Source organism: Sceloporus undulatus, chromosome 2, assembly GCF_019175285.1.
Source record: "Sceloporus undulatus isolate JIND9_A2432 ecotype Alabama chromosome 2, SceUnd_v1.1, whole genome shotgun sequence".
Classification (NCBI taxonomy): Eukaryota; Metazoa; Chordata; class Lepidosauria; order Squamata; family Phrynosomatidae; genus Sceloporus; species Sceloporus undulatus.
The window spans coordinates 248,580,651-248,604,613 of NC_056523.1; positions in this window are offsets into that span (position 1 = coordinate 248,580,651).

Consider the following 23,963-nt stretch of genomic DNA (forward strand, 5'->3'; position numbering starts at 1 on the left):
GCAGAGCCATGAAGAAAGCAACCCAGCATCCACAAATCAGAAAATGCAAGCCTATGGTGAGACTCTCTGTCCCACATGGGAGCAAAGGCAAACTTTTAAAACCCACACTCCACACTTTGAAAACAGCAGAGCCATAAAGAAAGCAAACCAGCACCCCACAGCAAAAGCATGCTCACACAGTCTCACCCCACCCCACAAGAAGAAGGTAAGAATCCATCCACCTACCTGTAGAGAAATTCCTGATGGCCGGTCTTGATCCGAAGAGTACACCTGGCAAAGCCAGAACAAGTCCAAAGGCAGAAAGTCCAAACCAACAGTGGAACCACGAGTTAGAGCTCAAAAGAAACTCTTCCTCACACAGTCCACAAGGCCAGACAAAGGGGGCAGATCAAAAACAAACGGTTTTGTTTCTGAAGCAAGGCCACCCCCCCAATTTCGTTAGCCAATCCAGATGATCAGCTTGATTTCTCAAGCCAATCACTGCTGCTAACGAAATTCAAAATTCGCGCCAAAGCTAACCCCTAACTCAGCCCCCTTAGCTTTCCGTTAGCCCTGGAAAGCCTATAGCTGCACTTTGCATCGTTTGAATTTCGCGCCGAAATGAATTTCGTAACCCGAAAAATATTTCGTAACCCGAAACAGTTTTCCCCTATCCAACGTTTTCGTATCCCGGAAATTTCGTAAGCCGGTCATTTCGTATCCCGAGGCACCAGTGTACTTGCCTACCAGCCTTAGAGTTCCACTGTCTGTGTGTGTACATGTGTATGCCTCTCATTTCCACAAGTGAACTAGCATTCCTTAACTGTATATCTTCCTGTTCGGCCACCCTTGTTTTCTCTATTTCTTTTCATTGGAAATTCCATAGCAAGCAGCCTCATAAATTGTTCCAATATTACTTATTACAAAAATATTTTATTGCAGAAACACACTCCAGTTTACAAGACTGACTTGTGTCCCAAAACATTACCATCTTTCCATCTGGATGTGAATGAGTCTTTACATATAGCAACAGAGATGATTAAATGTGGCATCATTTAAATCTCACTAGATGCATAATTACCAGCATGAAGTAAATTAAGCAGGGACATGTTTGTATCTAATAAGTTATTGTGCACCAGTTCTGCAATTCATACACTTCCACAAATAGGTATGGGAATGCTGGAATTACTGAACTACAGTTCAACACACACACACACACACACACACACACACACTCTATACATCGATTGCCCGAAATCACAGAAGGGATGAACAACTTATAGCCCCTTTAAAGTTGTGGGACCATCAATCCCATAACCCTTCACCATTAACTAGGAGGGTAAAGATTGATAGGAGTTGCAGTCCAACAATGGAGAAGGGCACAAATTGTCATTCAATATCTTAAAGATGATGAGGAATACACATCATCAATCTGCAAAAGTTGTATATTATTTTTCTTCTTCTATATCAAACAGTATTAGTTTAACTGTAGCTATTCTATGACAACTCTCTGTCAATGTCAGGGAAGCTGTAGTTACACTATATACCACTATAGCCATTTTACATGTTCTTATTCACACACACACACACGCACACACACAGAGAGAGAGAGACTCTTTTTATATATATCTCCTTTCTCCCAGAATCTGGCATCTAGACAGACAAATACAGTGTACATATATGTATTTGTGCATGTTTAAAAAGACTATTGCACAGCCCAATGTATTTTCCTTGGGCAGTTGCAAGATTGTGTTTAAAAGGAGGGGAAAAGCAACCTTGTTCATACCTTACAATTTCTGAAGTGCTGATGTATACTTGCTATCCGTCCTCAATCTCTCTTGGCTTCTATTGTGGTGAGTTTGCTACTCTATTAAGTGCAAACAGCTTGTTGCCCTGCTTGTAGTTGACTACGTCCTGCTATGAGACCTCCAAAGGTAGTTACTATTGAGCTAAGCGCGTATGTGTAGAAACAGAGACCCTCTGTTTGATAACTGATCCTGACCAGACAGCTCTGCAGGTGATCTAAAACAGAATAGTGGACAAGGCAAATATGGAGCTTAGAAAGTTTATAAGGCCTAAGGTCAAAGTGCCAGGAGATTTGTTGGGAGTATAACAACCTTAGTGCCGGTTCACTCATTGCTTTCAGCCAGCTGGGAATTTACAGGCACCAGCTACCATATAGTTATACCTGATGATAGCTTTCTATGTTATCCCACCCATTAAAAAATGGGGGATGTTGTGCTCCCCTTCACCTGTAGAAACCTTTTTAATGCAGTTATTATTCAGTGATACTGGAGCTTTCTCTCTCAGTCCTGGCAACCTCCTGAATGCTTGACCTATCTAACTGTGCATTAGATAGGCCTTCGAATGGGCAATGAAGACTGCCAATTAGAGATTCAAAATTGTGGTATTCTTCTCTTTTGGATTGTATTTTCCAGGGAGAAAACTTTGACTATCCCATCAAAATGTTTTGCACAATTCATTTAGAACATGGATGATCTGCTTCTTTAAGAAACAGGCTTCAAATGCATAAGCAATATCTCCTGCTTTGTGAAGGGAAGTTCTTTCTTTGGTGATCTGGTGAATTAGTTGAAAAAATCTGGTCTGCTTTCTACAATGAGTCCATGTAGTTATATTCAAGTTGACTGTTTACTGCGCCGCTTACTATATTATTATGATAGATGGCAGGTTTCCATAGAAAAGACTTAGGCTGCTTCCATACTGCAGATTTAATGCAGTTTGACATTGCATTAACTATCATGGCATCATCCTAGGGAATAATAGGATTTGTAGTTTGGTGAGACACTAGAGCTCTCTGACAGGGAAAGCTAAATATCCCGTAAAACTAAAAATCTCAGAATTTCATAGTCTTGAGCCATGGCAGTTAAAGCAGTATCAAACTGCATTATGTCTACAATGCAGATGAAGCCTTTGACTCTTTCTGGGCCAGAAAAGATTTAGAACCCATTTGAAAAAGAGGGAGAATCCACATAATATCCCTGAAGGGAAAGGAAGGTAAATTTGTCATTTAGATCTTTGGTGCTGCTTGCTACTTCATTGGTAAGAATTGTGCAGTGTGAGTAGTATCTCTTCACTGGCCCACTGGAAAAAGGTGTTTGCCAAAGGCAATGTGATTCGTTTCTCTGATCCAGAAGCAATACAAAACACCCATTGTGGCTGAAAAAGCCTTGTGATTTATTATACACTCAGTAAGCTATACAGAAGAATATGCATAAATCATACCAAGCAAACCCTTCCATTCAGCAGCTTGGAGCCCCAGAGAGATAGGAGCATAGTGGACCCTTTTGTAGCCACCCAAGAACACAGCACCTCAGGTCTGAAGGTCTGTGCTGAAGCTCCAAATGTGTGCCAATTTCTTTGGTGTTTTCATAGATTTGTCCAAGATTGTGCCACTCCTAGACCAAAGGCCAATCAGGGGGTTATTTTCACAGGTTTTAGACATGAGCCCAACACCCCTTCAATATTAAGATTAATTTTTTTAAAGATTAATTAAAGATTAATTAAGCTGCTGCCTTTAAATTCCTCCTTACACTGTTCCAGCTGCATGTAATGTTTCCGTCTAGATGAGCTGCTATCTCTTCTATGTTTAGATTCCTCCCTGTGCCTTTCCAGCTACATGCTATCTTTCAGAAACATTTAGGCTGGCAAATATACAAGATAGATGATTTAGCAGGATTGAAGCAAGGTTTTGCTCAAAGAAATTAAAAGAGGCTCCATTCTGGAAGCATGGAAGAGAACTGTGACAGGCCACATACGTCCTCCAAACAATATGTTTTCTAGGGTTGCCTACACAGGTGTTCACTTGGAACTTTCCCATATATACTACACTAGTTGCCCTGCCTTGATACCTGTATAGTCATCCTTTTCCATTTTTTAAAAAGGCAATGCCATTGTTTTGAAATTTGCCCTTATTATTCTGTGGCACTAGCCACTGCAAAACTCCAGCCAATGACAGATCTCAATGTTATGTTCCCTAAGCAAAAAGAAAAGATTAATGGATGCTGTGCTTTTTGACTGACTTCAATTTGTTGTGCTACTTAGAGCATACTGAATTACTCTGAGAAGAGGGGAATCAAGGATTAAATCTCTTGTGAAGACTGACAGTGTATCTTGAGAACTGTAGTTCAGGGGAGGGTATTTCAAAATACGTCATCCAATTACAAATCACAAGATTTCTTTGAAGGGAGCAATGACAAGTGTTAGGAAGCTGATAACCATGTAATGCAGTTACTTTTTGTAGAAGTTGAAATATAAGACAAAATATGAAGTCACTATTCTGCCCAATTATTTTTGAAGAAATAAACTTGCTAAAAGGTGTTTACTTACTATGAAGTCCAAGCTGTGATTGATACCACATTTGGGGGCTGTAAAGTAATCCCTTGACCACTTTACTGCATGCACACACACACACACACACACACACACACACGCGCACGCACACAGACTGTCTTCAGCCATAATAAATGGAATTAATATTAAAGGTTTAAACTTGTAAGTGACAGTTTGCAACAATGAATGCGAAAACATCACAAGAATGTGCTATAGGATGGTAGCTTTTTGTAAAGTAACTTTGTCTAGAAAGTAGGGTGCCATCTCCACCTCATGTACCTCAAGGGTCCTCAAGTACCTTATTTAAGACAGAATTTGGTTCCTTTAAAAATGTTCCAGAGCATACAAACTACTTTTCCTTACGTGAAGTCGAAGGCTTTCATGGCCGGCATCCATAGTTTTTTGTGGGTTTTTCGGGCTATGTGGTCATGTTCTAGAAGAGTTTCTTCCTGATGTTTCGCCAGCATCTGTGGCTGGCATCTTCAGAGATCTGAAGCTCTGAGACTGCAAAGGTCATCCAGTCCAACTCCCTGCCATGCAGGAAATCTCAATCAAAACACCCCAACAGATGGCCATCCAGCCTCTATTTAAAGACCTCCAAGGAAGGAGACCCGACCATGCTCCCAGGAAGGAGTGTGTTCCACTGTCGAACAGCCCAAAGATCCTGAAGCACCTTTCAGACTAAGGACCCTAACCAATGGGGTTAAAAGAGTGGATTACCTTTCCCAAATTCAGTGCTAATTCAGAGCAGTCGGTTCCTATCATACATAAATCACCACCGAATCACCTCCAGGGTCTGTCCTGGATGCAGCCAGGGTTGTCTAAGCTGCTTCAGTGGCTATTTTTAAAAGTTGGAAACTTCCGACTTCTAAAAATGGCTGCAAAAGTGGCTTAGACAATCCTGGCTACATCCAGGACAGACCCTGGTGGCGATTACTGAAGTGGAGGAAGACGAGATCAGTAAGAAAGAAAAAGTGGTGATGGTGGTGGCTGGAAATTAATGAAGAAGTTTTGAACTCAGGTGAAATTGACTATTTTCACTGGTAGAGTATCAGAGAGAAAGAGATTCTTTCTCCCAAACAGTTGAGATTGGGCCCTTGATGCTGTGTGGTGCTGAATTGAAGGTTTAAGGGTCTGTATATGGTTTTATTTTGTTGTTTTTAATGTTTTAGTATTTTTAACTTTTTAAATATATACTCTTTGTAAGCATTTAATCTTTTAAATTATATTTTCATTTTTAACAGATTGTGTATTTTTAAAACTATACTAGTTTAATTCTGTTTTAAGGCCCATTCTGTATGTTTTTAATTACATTGGTTTTTTTAAAATTCGTAAGCTGCTTTGTGTCCCGTTTGTGGGGGAAAAGCAGGGTAGTAATAACAATAACAGCAGCAGCAGCAGCAACAACCCGGACATTGGAAAGTTAGATCCAAAACACACTGCAGAAATAATCCAGTTTGAGACCGCTTTAACTGTTCCGGCTCAATACTAGGGAATTTTGGGAACTGTAGTTTTGTGAGACATTTAGCCTGCTGTTAGAGAGCTCTAGTGCCACAATAAACTACAGTTTCCAGGATTCTTTAGCATTGAGCCAGGGCAGTTAACGTGGTCTCAGACTGGATTATTTCTGCAGTGTGTTTTGAACCTTAGTGTATGGGATGTGTGCATCTCAAGATTATCTTTTAAAATGCATATTAAATAAATTAGCCAATTGTCACCAGTTGATTCTTCCAGGGTAGTGCAAAGAAGTAAGATCTTTCCAAATAGAGAAAATATCCCTTATTACTAGTTGGTGTCTTTTGAGGCTGTTTAGGCATCCACTTGGATTCTTTCTTGTCTTTGTAGTAGCCAGCAGGCGAAAAAAGGAGGAGTGAAGCTGTATAACACTGTAGAAGTTTGGTCAATTATCATTCAGATATGTTTAGTGTCTTTGCTTAGTTTTGGCTCTGGATGCTGTGAGACTATATGGGCATGACTTCTTCTTCTTCATCTTTTTTTTTAAAGAAACAGTGTTCTAAAAATTCTTAATGGGTAAGGGACCATCTCTGCTCTTCATCCCCATCTAGCAAGGAAGAAGAGGAATGGCCATGGAACCTGGTATGAATCACAAGTATTGAATCTTTTTGCTGTAATTTAATTTAATTTAATTTAAATAATCCTCAACTGTTCATTTTCCCAGTGGGCCTATAGGTCATGCTTTGTAATGTGTAATTCTGCAACCTTTCCAAACTCTTCAGGTAGGTGGGTGAGTGAAGGAAAGGAAGAATGATGCTGTTTGATGGGAGACCATGGAGTTTATCACACGGGAGGAATTTCTCTTAATTTTGAATGAAAAGAAAGGGGGCTAGAACGCATTCACATGAATTTGCTAGTTCAGTGAATTTACGTGAATTCGAACTGACTCCCCATTGCCCGAAAATAGCTTGCTATTGCCCGAAATTGCGTCTGGTAGTCTATCACGCAATAACGTTAAACCCCATGATTGCGTTTGGATTGCCATTGGATTATACTTCCAATTTACCTTGTCTAATAAACTCCCATGCCTATAATGCACAGGCCTTGTTTTGTGGAGGATTCAGGATCTTGTGGGCCAAGTGGCACCAAAGAGTAATCTGCATTTGAAGATTACAGAGTCTCAGCTTTAAATCAAAGGTATTGTCTCTTTGGGATGTATTTCCATGATCTCAGAAGTTCCAAAAATATAGATTGCAAATTGCAAAGGTTACCATGTCTGGAATTTATGGATGCTATATTGTTAACATGGAATAAACACTCCTTAATGCTTAAAGCAATGTGATTTTGTTATTATCCTATTAGAGTATACCATTTTAAAACACAGACAAGCACATTTATTTTGATTAACACTCCTCTTTTCCTTCCTCTCCCCAGTTCTCACTGGTAGCCTGAAAATCTCTGACTCTTGTCCATCTGGACAAGAATAATAGTGACCTCTGTTAGGAATGCTGAGTACCCAGAACATACAGTTGTAATTCACTGCACAAATTAGAAGTGCATTTACATTAATCAGGTCTGCAGGTCACTGTGAGTGTTCTTTCAGAGGTCAGGCTAAGACTTGGTTTCCATTTAGATGACCCTCAACTTCATTTTATTCCAATAAGACATTTTCTTCAGCCAGCAGTTCTCTTTGCCTTCACTCCCTCCCCTTCTATTCTTTTTATGTTGGCAAATATCTTGGCTTTGCTTTTGATGATATTCATTGCTGTTTGGCTTTCTGAAGTCTAAAATGTATCTTTTGTTTATTAGGCCCAAATATTTTAATTTGTGGTTTTGAAATATATATTTCCTTTCTTTCAATAGAAAGTATAATAGAAGTATAAAGCTATTTTAAAAATCATTTTCTGGCTGGAGCACTAAACCCTGAATGCCAACAAGAAAAAAATGTCCAAGGTAAGAAAAGACCCTCTTAAATCAAGGCATGTGAATTTCCTATTCTTCATAGGAAATAGCCATTTCAGGTGCCCCATAGACTTTCAAGTTCTCTGAAAATGTCTTAAAGGCATTGTTAGTTGAGAGATTAGTTCCTCTTAATACGTTTTATCTTCAAAAGTATGCCAGCAAAATTGTTCCTTGGAAAGCTTGGAGCTTGGTGGTAAATGCTTCTTTTCCTTCCGGTGATTCATCATCAGCATCTTTCAAATAGCAGGCACTGCTATTAATGCCACCGAAACTAAGCCAAGTAAAAGCTTCCTACTGTTTCTTCATTAATGTGTGCTTTGTAATGAGTTGCACTCTCCCACTGCACACACTTGAATATTTAAAGGAGAACAGGTTCAGCAAGCTATTTAAACATCTCTCTAATTCTAAGCACAACATTATTACCATTGTAGTCAACTGGGTGGAGAACATAAATGCATACAGTTATGTTATCTAATAAGAGCTTTACTGAATTGGTGGTTGCAATTGCATGATTTTCCAATCCACTTTAAACTTATAATTTTTATGTGGTTAGAAGAAAGGTTGCTTTTCTTTTTCAGATGTTCAGCTTAGATTATGTTTGATTTACAAAACCGCCTTGCCACCATGAGTTCTAAGGGATCCACCCAAACAGAGCTTCTTTAGCATGCCAGCAATCTGTTATTAACATTAACCCATTTTTTTTTGTTCCTGGTTGGCCAGATGGTATGCAAGACTTGTAAGGGACTCTGATTCCCCCTAGGCATTCCAAACAGTGCATTGACAAGTTGCAAGACTGGTAGGAATCTCTATGGTAGGTCCAGCAGGATTCTCTGGGTTAGATGGGTGTACAGGAGGCCACAGTGTAATTCGAATTTATAAGTGGGTGCTTTTTTTCCTTTCACGCATGTTTTGCACTTGTTGTTTTTTTCAGCCCCCTATATAGATTTATTTTGTACTCCATTTATGTCTTTCTTGGAAATTTTCTTTGAAAGCCTTTCTGGTTGCTTCTCTTCTAGTCATCAGGGCCAGAAAGCCACATGCAATTATTTCCACTATTTTGTAGTGGAATTTAAAGTCTAATTTGAGACATACCCTTAATTTCTTCATCTCCATTTGCACAAGCTCATCCACAGGATGCCTTCTGCAGTAATGGTATATTTTTAGATGCTCATCAACAAGTCTTTTGGATGTTCTTGGCTTGGATTTCCTGGTAGCTGGCTCACCTGCAGCAATGTGTGCCAAATGATCCCATCCTATGTGACATTTTCATAGATGTGTTTGCAGTAATTGTGCCAAACGAAAAACAGCAATGCAGAAGAGACAAAACGTGACAAATGGTATTACTTTTTAAAAAGCACAGTACTGTCAGGCTTAGCTGACTGACGATATCTAAAATATGAGTGATTGTCCAGCTCTTTTACTCAAGATCCTCTAAAACATGATATGCTGTGGAATAGACTTTAAGATTCAGCCATACAAAGCATTTGTTGTACCATCAGCAAGAGATGTGATTCCTGTAGCTCATAGAAACCACTTCTGACTGTACAGCTGGACAGACGTTCTGCATTATGGAATTTTTTGTAAACCTCCTCCTCACAGCTTCTGACAAAAGAGACAAACAGAAATCTGGAAGTCTTAGTGTAGAACTTGAAACAACAGGACAACATTCAAAATGACCTAAATCAAGCATAAAAACAAAAGCATTTTGAAAGGTTTGGAATATGTGTGTGTGGGGGGGAGTCACAGTCTGTGAAAATGTGCTCCCTCCATTTGATCTGTCACTAAAATTTTGAAAACATGACACTCCTTGAATGTAATATACTTTGATGATAAACTAGATTAACTTTCCCAGTACAAGTGAAAGGCCACCTGTTGCCAGACTGCCCATATTCCTCGTTGGCTGTCTTGTAGCTGTCATCACTTCAATGCAATCTGCACCCAACATGCTGGAATATAATGAATATGTCAGGAGTTGGAGGTCAGCCATCCAAGTACATGAAAACTTGGCGTGCATACAGTGTCAGCATGGAGGCCTCGCCTATCATCTTGTGCAAAGGATTTCTGCACCACTTGATTTGTTTGCACAGGATTTGTTTTTGTTGGATGGGAGCACATTTACCAAGAGGCTTTTTGACAGCCCATCCAAACATTTGCAATTTGGAAAATGGTGCTTCCTCTCTCAAGCCTCTTAACTAATGGGTAGTGTGAAATGCCACTGCTGCTGATTGCACTTTGTGTTTATTGTTATTATATTATCATGGAAAAGGTTCAAATGAGGCTGGAGTGTTTACACTGGGTGGAATAATCCATCAGAGTAAGAAGGCTCTTAGACTTTTAATGCTGCTTATGCTCCCCAAACATGTATCTTTGCTTGGTTTTAGAACATTAACAGGAAATTTTATGATATTATATTTAACACCAGTACCTAGTTGCTTTTTGAAACTTGCTGCTATGGAATGCGGCTAGACAAAGAGATGCCAGTGGTGGGTAGCTTGGTTGCTGTCCATATGGAAGATCTTTGAACTTTTGTACCAATCCATGTGACAACACCATATGAGAAGTAGGTATTGGTACACTGTGTGAGAAAAAAATTAAGATGTCTCTGAGGGAGAGTAGTGTGTGTATGCATCTCTGTGTTTAGATGGATAGCTGGGGGAACCCAACGTTGTTTAAGACTGTTTCCCCATACTATTTTTGTTCTTCTGTTCCTTGTCCTTTAAAAAACAACTTGGACTCAAGTTCACCCTTTCTCCATCTAATTTCTTTTTATTTTGAAATGAAATTTGCTAAACAGCAGCACAGAAATCCCCCTCTGCCAAAGCTCCCTACCCTTACCTACGCATAGAGGCAAGAGCTGTAGCCCAGTGTAGCACACATGGTTCTCCTGCAAGGTGTCAAGTTCAAGGCCTCCTGTTTCTGCTTAAAAGGATCAAGTAACAGGTGATGTGAAAGACCTTTGCAGAAATCCCAAAAGATCCACTGCCAGCAAGAGCAGGCAGTACTGAATTGGACAAATAAGACTAACATGATATAAAGAAGCTTTGTGTACTTTTCTACTTAAAAAAAATAGTTCTAAGGTATATTCTGTATACTTTGCCTGATATAAGGGGTGTAGCTATTGGGGGGGGGGTGTTTGAGGGCATTGCATCCCAATGAAAATACAGTAAATATAAGAGTACTAAGTGTGAATGATTTTCAATATGCCACTCTCTGCAGTGCTGGAAATTTGGGGACTGAAAGAAAATTTCATGGGGAGGGGGGGCAATTCTTATTTGTAGAGGCAAGGTTGCTCATTTTGCTTCACTCTCCCACAGCTATATCCCTGAGCTAGTCCTTTCCTCCAAACAGCTGTGGTATATTTTTGGGTTTCTTAAACTGGGTTATGGGCATTCCAATGCTGGTAAAGGAAAATCTCCTAAATTGCTTCACAAAGAAAAACCATATTGAGTGTGGTTGGCTTTGACATTGTCTGGTGCAGGAAGAGCAAGAAATGCAAGTTACTTGTACTTCCAGGCCAAAATCCCTGCATAACATTAGGCACACTTAAGCCTAAATTCATGGAAAACAGAAATGCCGATGGGTGTTAATAGCTTATGATGGTTAGGGAAAACATCTGCATAGTTGGAATTTCCCAAAATATTTTTTCAGCAGCTGGAAGTGATCACTATTTTCTGGAATATTGTGTGAGAACAGTTTCCAAAATCATTTTCCTCTTATCATAGGGTTCTTCCACTAAAAAGCCATGTGACTATCAGCATATACAAAACAACTCATAAAAAGTAGAGACTTTTGTGCAGAGACAAGGCTTGGAAATAGCATTCATCACTCTTCATTTCCCTACCAAATAATGGCTTTCCTTATTTGTGTGAAAGACTCACCAGAAGAATAGTGCAGTGGTGAGATTTTTTAAATTGAACTTTGCAAAAGCTCTTGGGGAATTATTTGTGTAGATATACATGTAGTTTTTCTATAAAAATATTATGCACAGAAAAAGGTTTCTTGCATAGGAAATAAGAGTGTTTTCTCCAGGAAAAAGTGTTTTGGCATTCAAAAAACACATGCATTTCTGCACAGAATAGTTCCCCAATAGTCTCTGCAAAGTGTGAATGCCTCTTATAAACTTCATAGAATCCATTTTTCTCTCCTTCCCCGTGCCATATGGGGAAAAAACCAGGGGGACTACTTGTCATTTCATGTGAGGATGAAGAACGTGCAGTTTTACATCCCTAGTAGAGGCACAGAAGAACTGAAATACTGTGCATGTATGTATATTATACATCTCAGAAACTTGTGGTGTTAGACAAGAAGTATGTAAATATGGTCTATGCTCCATTTCAAGTGATTTTCATGGAGCAGAATTTTTTCCAGAAATATATATGGACTCATTAATATCAATGAGGCTTAAGTTAGTCATGATGGTCAGTATTCTACATCAATTACTGACTGTATATACTCATGTATAAGTCTAGAAAATTTAGTCAAAAAGATGCCCCCAAAAATCTGAGTCGACTTATCCATTGGTCAATGTAAGTATTGTACTTTAACTCATTATATGAAAAGGAACCATCCCCTGGTAAAAAGCAAGAGAATAATCTGACCTGGAAGCACTGACTTCCCTCTATTCTCTCACCAATCCAGCTTTTAATATGAACACAAACTGTTATGCCTCCTGTAATTCTGCAAGTTCTTTGGTATTGTTTTCCTTTGCTTCATCCTTTACATCTTTTGTTACATGGCCCTAAATTTTACCCTCGACTTATCCACGGGTCATATCAAAATCTGTAATTTTTGCTCCAAAACCTGCCCTCGACTTATACATGAGGTTGACTTATAGTCGAGTATATACCCAGACCCAATTCCCCCAAGTCCACCTTAACAGGCAGCAGTCAGTTCAGGTGAAGATCTGTTCAGCTAGTGATTGGGGCAGAAGGAAGATCATGTATCCAAACCCCTGTTTCACAATTCATTGATGCAACCTCACTCACTGTAAGGAAGGGGTTGGAAATGTCATCCTACCTGCACCCTGATGTTCAGCTAAACAGACTATGAATTCATAAGTACAATACTGAATGCCAGATGACATCCTCAAGTCCTGATAATAATTAAAGGTCTGCGGTATATATCAAGGGTGGATCTAACACTTTATGTGAAATCTGTTCTCTCCTTACCCCACTTACTGTTTCATCAGGATACTTCCCTTCCTTCTGCTGCTTTATGGTCCTATGTAAACCAATTGCATGAGAGCTCCCAATCAGACAAGGATATCCCCATGATCAAGATACCATCTTAAGCTTATACAATCATGACATTTTTGCAAAAGCAACAAACTGTTGAAATGACCTGTTTAGCACTTCTGAAAAGGATTGTGAAGAACTAAGTTGATTCAGCAGAGATAAAGTGAGATCAAAAGTGTTAGTCACTGTATTTGTGACTACAGAACTGTTGTGTGTCAGAGAGGATGAAAACAAAATCTACATCTGGATATGGCAGATGTACCTTGCATCATTTTTGAGGTCACACTAGTATAGCCTCCTGCAGATTACAAATAAACGGTTAGAAATAAATTATCGTATTTTGAAAAATGTGTCTGATTGATTCAGGCGGGCATTTTGCCTTTATCCTAATTCACATATGTGCACTTAAAGAAAGGCTACACTGCCCATTCAAGCAGCCCAAGAGGAAATTATTACGAAAAATAAGCCCTCATCACACATTACTTGAATCAACATATGAAGACAGAACTATTTTAGTCCCACCCTCCTCTGCCTCTAGGTTCATTTCTCTCCTCGGGTAGAGGGAAATGAGTCGGCATAGGAGAGCTTTCCTTATGTGTGGATCTTTTCCCCACACCCCACAAAAAAATAGAGTCCTTAGCCATGTAGCAGAAAGTTAAGTCTGAGGGCAGGGAACTGTTAAATTCACTAATTGTAACTCAATCTGGCCCAAAAAGAGCAGCCATCAGGCCATATTGGGGGTATAGTGTTTACATGGCACAAGCCCTGAATGCAGCTAGAAACCAGTCTGAGCCCAGCTCAACCTGGACGAGCCAGGCCAAACAGGAGTGGACAAAAACTGCTCCTTTTTGATGGCTGGCTCAAGACCACAGTGGCGGCCTGGATTGGGACCAGGCATGTGCAGTTGTCATAGTCCCACAGCGATCGGGGCAGGAGCACCCTCTGCTTGCTCCTTTTGCCCCATCTGTTTGAGGCCTCTAAGAGCCTTTGTGGCTGAAAAGTGGGTAATAAATACTCTAAATTAAAACAAACAAACAAAATGACACTTCAACTGTTGCAGTAAAGCAGAGATGGGAATTGTATGACTCTAGATGTTGTTGGAGAGACATACTTACTCCCAGCAGCCCTTGGCAGCACTGCCAGCTCTTGATAGCATTGCCAGTGTTGAGGAACACTAGAAGCCACAGTCCAACATCTGGAGGACTTCATGATTCTCACCCCTCCATTAAACTATGCTTTGGTGTTATATAAATAAGCCTGCTCTACTTCAGGCTTGGTATGTTTCTCTGACAGACTTTAGAATTCTTGTTCACTTTCGATTAACTACCTCTTGTTACATTCACACTCAGATCTATGATGGTTAGTGTTAAGTATGCTTAGTTTTTTATTAAACAAAAAACACAGTTTTGTAAACCATTTTAAATGAAATTTAAAACATAATTTGAAACAAAATAGTGTTAAGATTAACCACTGTTTATTGGGCCTAAATGACACAACAAATGGAAATGCAAATAGAAATACTGCAAATTGGGAAATATTACATATTGGGATGATTTATCAAGCACTGATTAAGTTCACAGCAATCAGAAACAGAAGATTTTCAAATTTTGAATGGTCATGCAAGAAAAAAGAGAGAAGCAGACGTATTCATGCTTGAACTCATACTACAGGTGGGAATTATGTAACTCTCGAGATCTTGTTAGACTGCAAGTTCCAGTAGCCCTAGGCAGCATACGGAATGGGGAAGAATGCTGGATGTTGCAGTCCAACAACATCTGGGGGACTGCATGATTACCATCCCTGTTTTAAACACTAATCAAACATGATGCACAAATGCGGACTTCACGTGCATCTACATTGTAGAAATAATGCAGTTTGACACCACTTTAAGTGCTGTAACTCCATCCTATGAAATTCTGGGTTTTGCAGTTTTGTAAGGTTTTTGGCCTCCTCTGCCAAAGAGTGCTAGTATCTCACAAAACTACAAATTCCAGGATTCTGTAGGATGGAGCCATGGCAATTAAAATGGTGTCAAACTATTATTTTTACAGTCATCCTTCAATTTCACAAGGGTTTATTCACTTTAACATAATCTGTCATTCTCTTGTTAAATGTGTTTTGTCTTGCTGATAAGTAAGACAAAGACTCTGTTTTATCTGTAGTCCATGTCATAGCAATTTTCAAAATCCAGCTCTACTTTTTGACTATGATTAGGTTATAAAACCAAGCAAAGTGGTTCAAAATTATCTTTAATGAATTGACCAGGATTAAGATTATCTTTGTGACAATCAGAAAAAAAAATATTAAAACATAAGTAGTTTGAAGTAGTAAAGGCCTCAAGGGAATATTTGCCCCAGATGGCATCACAAAGACTTGGACATGAGTCTTATCTAAATCTAGCAGCAAGAAAGAAAGTATGTGGGCCTGGAAATTAATAACGAAATTGAGTTGAGGTTAATTGGCTTGGGAAAGATGTTCTCACTCAGATGGCAGATTACAGTAATAATTCCTTCCCTAGGGTGAGGGAGGCAGAGTTTGCTTTATGAATAGTTAGGAAGTGAAGAAGAAACTGTGTGACTCAGGCTCCTCCTTCCAACTGCTGCAAAATTCAACCAGAAATGGAAAGATGTTTATTTTGTATGTTGGTTTAATAGTATACCCTGTCTCCCCATGTTCACAAAAACTGTGTCCATTTGCAGTTATGGCTAGCTTGTAATGGTGCAAGCAAGCAAGAAGTAATTTTTGAGCCAACCCAACTAGGTAGGTTAAGGCCGATCACAGAATTGGATGTTATTCTTACTAGGAAACACATCCTTAGGGAACAACCTCACAAAGCAGCTTGCATCTATATGGCTCATTCTCTTATATCAGGGTTAAGCAACTACAGAGGTTTGAGAACCACACCTCTCTCATGTTACTTCCTCCCCAAATCCTGGGGACAGCATATTCCTTTTTTGAAATTAAAAAAATGGTAATTTGGGGCCTTGAAAAAGTGGGCAGAGGGAAGGGTGAAAGAGCACTAAATAGAAAAGTGTATCTGCACAAGACTTGCAAGAGCCTGGTTTTCCATGTTTGGGTGAAGAATATTTTGGAAATGGTATGTGTGTATGATCTCTTAGCTGGGATCACAAGAAATGCCAGGATAGGCCGCATGCAATTCATAGCTAGATAGTTCCCACCCCCTTATTTATACATTAGCCCTGATGTAAGGAGCCAATACACAAACACACACACATATACACACGGAATCATAGAGTTGGAAGAGACACGGCCCATCCAGTCCAAACCCCTGCCATGCAGGAAATCACAACCAAATCATCCCTGACAGATAGCCATCCAGCCTTTGTTTAAAGGCCACCAAGGAAGGAGACCCCACCATGCTCCGAGGGAGTGTGTTCCACTGTCGGACAGCTCTTACAGTCAGAAAATCCCTCCTGACGCTGAGGTGGAACCTCTGTTCTTGGAGCTTGCATCCATTGTTCTGTGTTCTAGTCTCTGGAACAGCAGAAAACAAGCTTGCTCCATCCTCAATGTGACACCTCTTCAAATACTTAAAGAGGGTTATCATACACCTCTTAACCATCTATAAAATTTTATATAAAAATTATATCATCGCACCTTTCTAAAGATCTAAAATCAGTTATCTTTTTATCTAAAGTTATCTTCCCATCTAAACATTAAATCAATTTAAACTACTTTTAAAAAGCAAACAAAAATTATTTTAAAAGAATTTTAAAAATTATGCTACTATTTCTTAGATTAGCCATGGGCAGGTTTACTTGTATCTATTTTATTGTTTGTATGTACAGCGCTGCGCAAATCTACAGTGCTATATAAATAAAGAATAGTAATAATAATGATATTAATAATAAATGTGCACAAATAGCTATGTCTATTGGAATTTTGTAAGTTCTTTGGCATTATTTTCCTTTGCTTCATCTTTTACATCCATCATTACACGTCCCTAAGGTTTACCCTCAACTTATTCACTGGTGTGGTGAACAGACTTACAAACCAGCCAATCACCAGCCAGAGGCCATAAGCCAATCAGGGGCTGACTGGGAGAATTTGAACTTTCCATGAGGCAGTTGTGTTATGCCCAAATTGGTAAGGGCAACCTGTTTAACCTGAGAGCGTGTAATGAAAATTTCTCCTTCTGTGGACTCTTTCAAAGCAGGGCTGGTACAGATAATTTGAGATACCAAATTTGGTTTTAGACACCATGCATGTAACATTTATTAAGACATTTAAGCATTACAGACATTAAGTATCAAGAGAGCTCTCTCTCTCTCTCTCTCTCACACACACACACACACTCACACACAAATACTCACGCACACACAAGTGCCCTTTGCTGAAGTCAGTGATCAGTCATCCTCACAAAGACCGTGGGAGCCCCAGCAGGAGACACACCTTTAGATTGGAAAAGTTTCTCTTTTAAGGCTTTGCCACAAACTCCGTCCTTTTATCTTTACGTTAGGACCTCTTCTTTTGACGCTGACCAACACTTTAGATCAAACAGTTCTTTGCATTCTCTTCTTTATCAGTCTTTGCCTATGCATTCTGTCATCTATCCAGGCAGTTCTTACAGTCCTGGACATCATCATCATCATCATCATCATCATCATCATCATCATCATCATCATCATCATCATCATCATCATAGGATTTATTTATATACTGCCCAATCACTGGGAATCCGAGCGGTTTACAACAGAGGGGATAATAGACGGTTCCCTGCCCTCAGGCTTACAATCTAAAAGACATGACACAAAAGGAGATGGGAATGGTGAGGGGGGGAGGGAATCAGGTCCAGCATTCTTCTCTCCCTCTGAGGCCTGGACCAAGGCAGATGGACCGGAGGGAGGAGTTGTCTTCTTCCAGGCAGGCCTGATGGAGCTAGCCTGCCTCTCTCTCCCTCAAGATGCTTATCCTCTTTACCGATAAGCAGCTGCATTCAAGGTTTTGGACACGCCATCTATCGCCACATCAGCAGTTTTCAAGAATCTTCGCCTTGCTTGCCAGGCAGCTTTCCCCATTATGCATTGCATTTCTCCATCTTGTTTCAGCTCATTGCCACTAGAATTGTGTCCTCACCTATTACTCACAGTTGGTTTGGTCAGCTGAATTTTAACAATTGAGAGGACAGTTAGGGATCTGTGGGGTCCAAGAGTAGACAGTTCTGGGAGTTCTGGGACTTTCAGAGGGAACTGTTAGTTAAGGTTTGGCTATAGACCAAGAAGGGTCTCTTAGATCCAGAGAGGGGCAGCCAAATATTAGGAGTCTTGAAAGTGAAAGATTCAGTGGGAACCAAATTCTGACAGAGGGTTGTGGTTCTATATGATCCTGAGGGATAAATAGCCTGTGTGGTGGAGTTTTCAATAAGAATACAAAGTTTCATCTGTAACTAAGTAACTAAGAAAAAATAAAACAGCAACATCGTATCTATAACGCATTGTTCCGTTTGTTTTATAATAAACTTTTATTTTTATTTTTTTTAAAAAAAACCACTTGGTCTGCGTGTAAAACACAAAACATGCTACTAAACCCTAAGAGTCTAGAGTGGCCATCATAGAAGTGGATTGTGGTGTGGAGTGCGTTACATATTTTGGTGGCAGCATTGGGATATGTAAAATCCAGTGTGCTCAGAAGTGTGCTTTGGCTGTAGGGGTCTGAGTGCGAATTACCAGATACCCAATATGGTAGTTAAATTTTGAAATAAGAAGTTTAATATTTTAAACTCTAGGCATTGGTGTCATTAAAGTGATCTCTGAGGTATTCATACAAGGGTATTTGTAGGAGATTGCTTGGAAACTGACCGTGCTAGAGTGTGATTTTAAGATTAGTCGATGAGGTAAATTGCTGAGGTAATTGTAGGAGACTAGTTGACAGAGAAACAAACAAACAACAGCTAAAGTTTAGGCATTTGAGTCAGAGAAGTAATCTCTGAGGTAACAGCAGAAAGGTAATTTGTAGGAGATTACTTGGAAGCTGACCATGCCAGAACTTAACTAGTTTCTTAGGTAAACATGCTGGGTATTGGTAGGAGACTAGTGCAACAAGAAAAAAACACACTTTGTGATTCCTGAGGTAAAGGTCTGTGGTAAATGTAAAGAATCATTAATCTGATTTGAGATTCAGGTGGAGTCTCTGTGCATAGTTGAGGCACAGTTAAATAAAAATGATTCCTGAGGTAAACGTTTGTGGCAAAGTAAGGAATCACTGATCTAACTATAAGATCCAAGTGGATCTGTGTTATTAAGTGAAAACACAGTCACATTTGAATATTTCCTGAGGTAAAAGTTGTGAGTATTGGTAAGGAAAAACTTCTAATATGCCACATAACAAAGTTCAGCTTCCAACAATACCAGAATTGGTGAAAGAGGAGATAGTTGGAGAAGAAATGGTGGCTAGTCTCAGTACTTCAATGTCTAAATCTCAAAAGAGTGTGGAGTTTTGGAAAATTAAGCTAGAAATGGCCAGAATTGAAAAAGAAACAAAAATAAAAGAAAGAATAGAAATGGCCAAGTCAGAAAGTGAGAGTGCTCATAACAGAAAAATCAATGAAATGAAAATGAAGGAACTGGAAAATGGGTTGGCTCATGATAGAGGAACGCATGATCTAAAAATAAAGGAAATTGAGTTAATAACCAGTTTAAGATCTAGAGCTGAGAAACACAAAACACGCTCCTAAACCCTAAGAGTCTAGAGTGGCCATCATAGAAGTGGATTGTGGTGTAGAGTGCGCCACAACCGGCCATATCAAAATCCAGAATTGTGGCCCCAAAGCTTGCCCTTGACTTATATATGAAGTCGATTTATAGTTGAGTATATATGGTATAGTTTTTTGTGGGTTTTTTTGGGCTATGTGGTCATGTTCTAAAATAGTTTATTCCTGATGTTTCACCTGCATTTGTGGCTGGCATCTTCAGAGAATGCATGCATTCTCCCAAGATGCCAACCAGAGATGCAGGTGTGAAATGTCAGGAATAAACTCTTCTAGAACATTGCCACATAGCCCGAAAAACCCACAAAAAACCATGAAAGCCTTCATCTTATATTTGGTATATTTTTAAAAATTCAGCTTCAAAAGGTGGCACTGTCAGTGGTCACTTGGCTGTAGGAATCTGGCTAACATTTTCACTCCTGCATTTATGTCCTAAATTAGCTCAGCCTTCCTCATTGGGCAACTGCCTCAAAAGCAATCTCTTTTCTTTTTGAAAAGTAAGGAATTATTTCCCCTTTGGATTTCATCCATCTCGGAAGGATTTCTATTCATCATCTGAGAGCATCAGTATAACGCAACAAGTCTGAAGGCTTAGTAGCAGCTCGACACATTAAGAACACTTTAGAAGTAGTTAGGAAACTCAGCTGTTCCCCTTTCTCTTAATTGCTTTAGTACTGCAATGCATGGTAATACCTTCCTATGCTCAAGTATTCCCGACTGGCATGATTTTGTAAGTTTCAAAAAGTTGTTCACAACACCTCTTCTCCCTTGGTTGGAACCAGAATCCACTCCCAGGAGATTTCTGTCTTGTCGGTTTTCTGTGGCTTTTTAAGACTCATGTTAAAAGGATATAGAGAAACCTTCCCATGAATCAGTCCATGATTGTAGACCACAGGATCAACATCAGAAAGAAAAGAGGTTAGCAAACCTCAGCTCTGCAAATTGCTGGCTGTGTTTCTGCCATTTGATAAAGGTGTGACACAAAAGAATAAAACCCTGGCACAATATCTGACATTTTCAGACATAGTGGAGGCTGGGGAGGGGGACAATGCTCAGCTCTGCTAAATATTTAATACAGCAAAGGACTACTTTTAAAGCAATTCAGTCGGTATCAGGGAAAATGTCAGCTTCTACAAAAGCATTTGTATTCATTTAAAATACAAATGGGAAGTAATAATTCTTTGCGCTCCTCTAGCATTTTTATTAAAGGTTCTTGGTGTGCTTTGTAAGCATCCATTAATTAAGTCATGACGTCCCTAGGAAAGAGACAAAGTTTACTATAATCCTTTTAACAGGCCAGTATCGCAATACAGTATGCAGGATAGGATTTTCAGCATATCTAATTGGATGTAGTTTCTATCAAAGATACATTAAATTATTTCATAGCTTTTCAAAACCTCATTCTTTTGGTGCATATTTTACATTGAATTTTACCACTGCTTCATTGAGGGAACAATAAGTGCCATTTCCTTATTCACTAGAAGATTCACATTACAGCAGAAGTATTCTGAGGTTGATTCAGATTTGATGGATGTCTAGGAATAGTTCAAATCATCTAGTTGGAGCCAGTATTAATGGTGGCAGGGGGAGGGAGAGTACATTTTGTTTCCAGTAGAAATAGAAATAGTTAAGTAGAATATCTTTATTAAAAGCGCTGTCTTCTATCTTCCTCTTACTTAATGCAGCATAATACAAGTGAAACACTAGAGCTGGTGTTGATGGAAAACGATGAAGTTTGAAGTAGTTGCAACACGTGGATCCAGACAGTACAAAGATATTAGCAGGAGAAATAAGTACTTGAAAGAGGGAGCATAAAAATATGAGGGGGGAGGAGAAGGGACATAAATTTCTTAGGAGATGTCTGCAGTATCAGAATCAGTTACTTCTTTTATTTGTATTACAGTTGCCGGTAGCTATATTGGCTGGGAGATTCTATGAGTTTCAATCCAAGACTCTTCAAAGCTCTGGCCATCATGACCAAAACCCTTGATGTGTAAATTAGTTCCAATTTTGTTGCTTTTCTATGAATTCTATTTGGATTTACATCCCATCCTTCCCTTTGTTACAGAAAAATGCACTGCCCATACCCATTTTAACAAATGTCAATCTTTTTGTAAATCTTTTTCCAAATTGAATCCTATTTGTATATCTTTTACTAAGTGTAAAAGATAAAGGTTTCCCCTTTGACATGATCGTCTAGTCATACCCTCCATTACTAAGCTGAGGGAGCCAGCATTGTCAAAGACGATTCTGTGGTCATGCGGCCAGCGTGACTGCATGGAACACTTTTACCTTCCCATCAAAGTGGTACATATTTATCTACTTGCATTTTTATATGCTTTTGAACTGCTAGGTTGGCAGAATATTTTTTGGGCCACACAATTTTAAAAAATAGTTTGGGTTTTCTTTAATAATGTGTATGTGTCATTTCTCTGAATTATGCCAGAAATCTTGTAAATATGTGACTTTTTGAGGCAAGGCATGCATTGTTATACAGGAAATCTCTGGAAGAAGGCATTAAATGAACATTCTTAGGGAAACAATGCAGCCCTTCTTAGGCTCTCTAGAGGTTTTAGTGGCTCCAAAGCTTTCTCCAGATCCCTCAAATGCTTTTAAATCCCTCCCTTTTAAAAAAAGACTCACAAACCTGTGTACCGTTTTTCTCCCACAAATGGTAAATTAGCATTATTGGAGACCCTTCTGAACTTCAGAAAACTTCAGAAAACCAGTCAAACGCAAACAGAAAGGTCAAGATAGTGCCCAAATGACATCTGCCATGGCTGCTCATGCCCAGTTTAACTATAGAATCCATTGCTATGGGAGGCTTGGCTGATACCCTTTTGGATTGTGGAGATCCAGGTGTTCAGACAGGCATTTATTTAATGAGTTTTATTTCATACTTTTATGCTGTATTCGATCTGCTGTTTCTTGGTGATTTTATTCCTTTTAGTAGTTTTAATTATTGTTAACCATCCTGAGTGGTGCAGAGGCAGAGAAGGGGCAAAATATAGGTTATTAATAAATAAATAAATACAATAAGTGGTATATTAAATATAACATGTCCGTTACAGGCTGGAACATAAAAACCAGATTTTTTTTTTTAAAAAAGAATATATATTGTAAACAAGGTAGACTAGTTTTTATAGTGACTTTCTTCCTTCCCAAAAGGGTGAACCCAAAAGGTAGCATGGAGGACTTTTCTTTGACACTTTGGCCATTGGCCTGTGGGATCCTGCAGGGTTCAGTTTTGTCCCCTGTACTATTTATCATATACATGTATCTGCTGGGAGATATTGTCTGCAGTTTGTGGGGGTCTGATGCCAACAGTAGGCTGATGCCACCTAGCTCAATCTCCACTTTTCCAAAATAATGCAAGGAAGCTACTTCAGTTCAAACCAGTACCTGTTGGCAGTAACGGTCTAGATGAGGGTGAACAAAATGACATATAATCCAGACAGGACAGAGGTGTTCCTGGTCAGTCAAAAGATAGACCAGGGACTAAGGACTCATCCTGTGCTAGATGGATTGTGTTCCTCTTTAAGGTACATGTTCAGAGTTTTAGCGTACTCCTGGATTCAGCCCTGAACCTGGATGCTCCAGTTTTTGTGGTAGACAGAAGGGCCTTTGCACAGTTATGACTAGTGTGCCAGCTGTACCTGTTCCTTGAAAAGTCAGATTCGGCCATGGTGAGACATCCCTTCCTTACATCATGTTTGCATTTTGACTATGACTCTGGAGACCAGAGTTCAAATCCCTGATCAGCCGGGGAAACTCACAGGGTGACCGTGGGAAGTGACACTCAACGACAATTCTCCTCTGAATAAATTGTGCCAAGGCAAATCCCCTCTGAAAGAATCATGCCAAGAAAACCTCATGAAAGGATCACCTTATGGTTGCCATAAGATGGAAATGTCCTAAGGCATGCAACAACAACATCTTGTTTGGATTACTATAGTGCATGCTCTGGGGCTGTCACTGAAAACTGTTCAGAGAACTGCAGTCAGATTGTTAAATGGGCCTAGCTACAGGGTGTATGCATTTATTTATAATTATTTGTTTCATTTTTATGCCACCTTTTTTTACCAGAAAGGGACCCAAGGTGGCTCACAAGATCAAAATATTTTTTTAAAACTTTAAACTAAAAATTTAAAAGCAATTAAAAACTATCTAGTTAAAACAGCATAAAATTAACATAAAACATACAGAAATTAAAAATTATGTACACAGTTTCCTTGTTGCACCAGCTTTAACAGCTG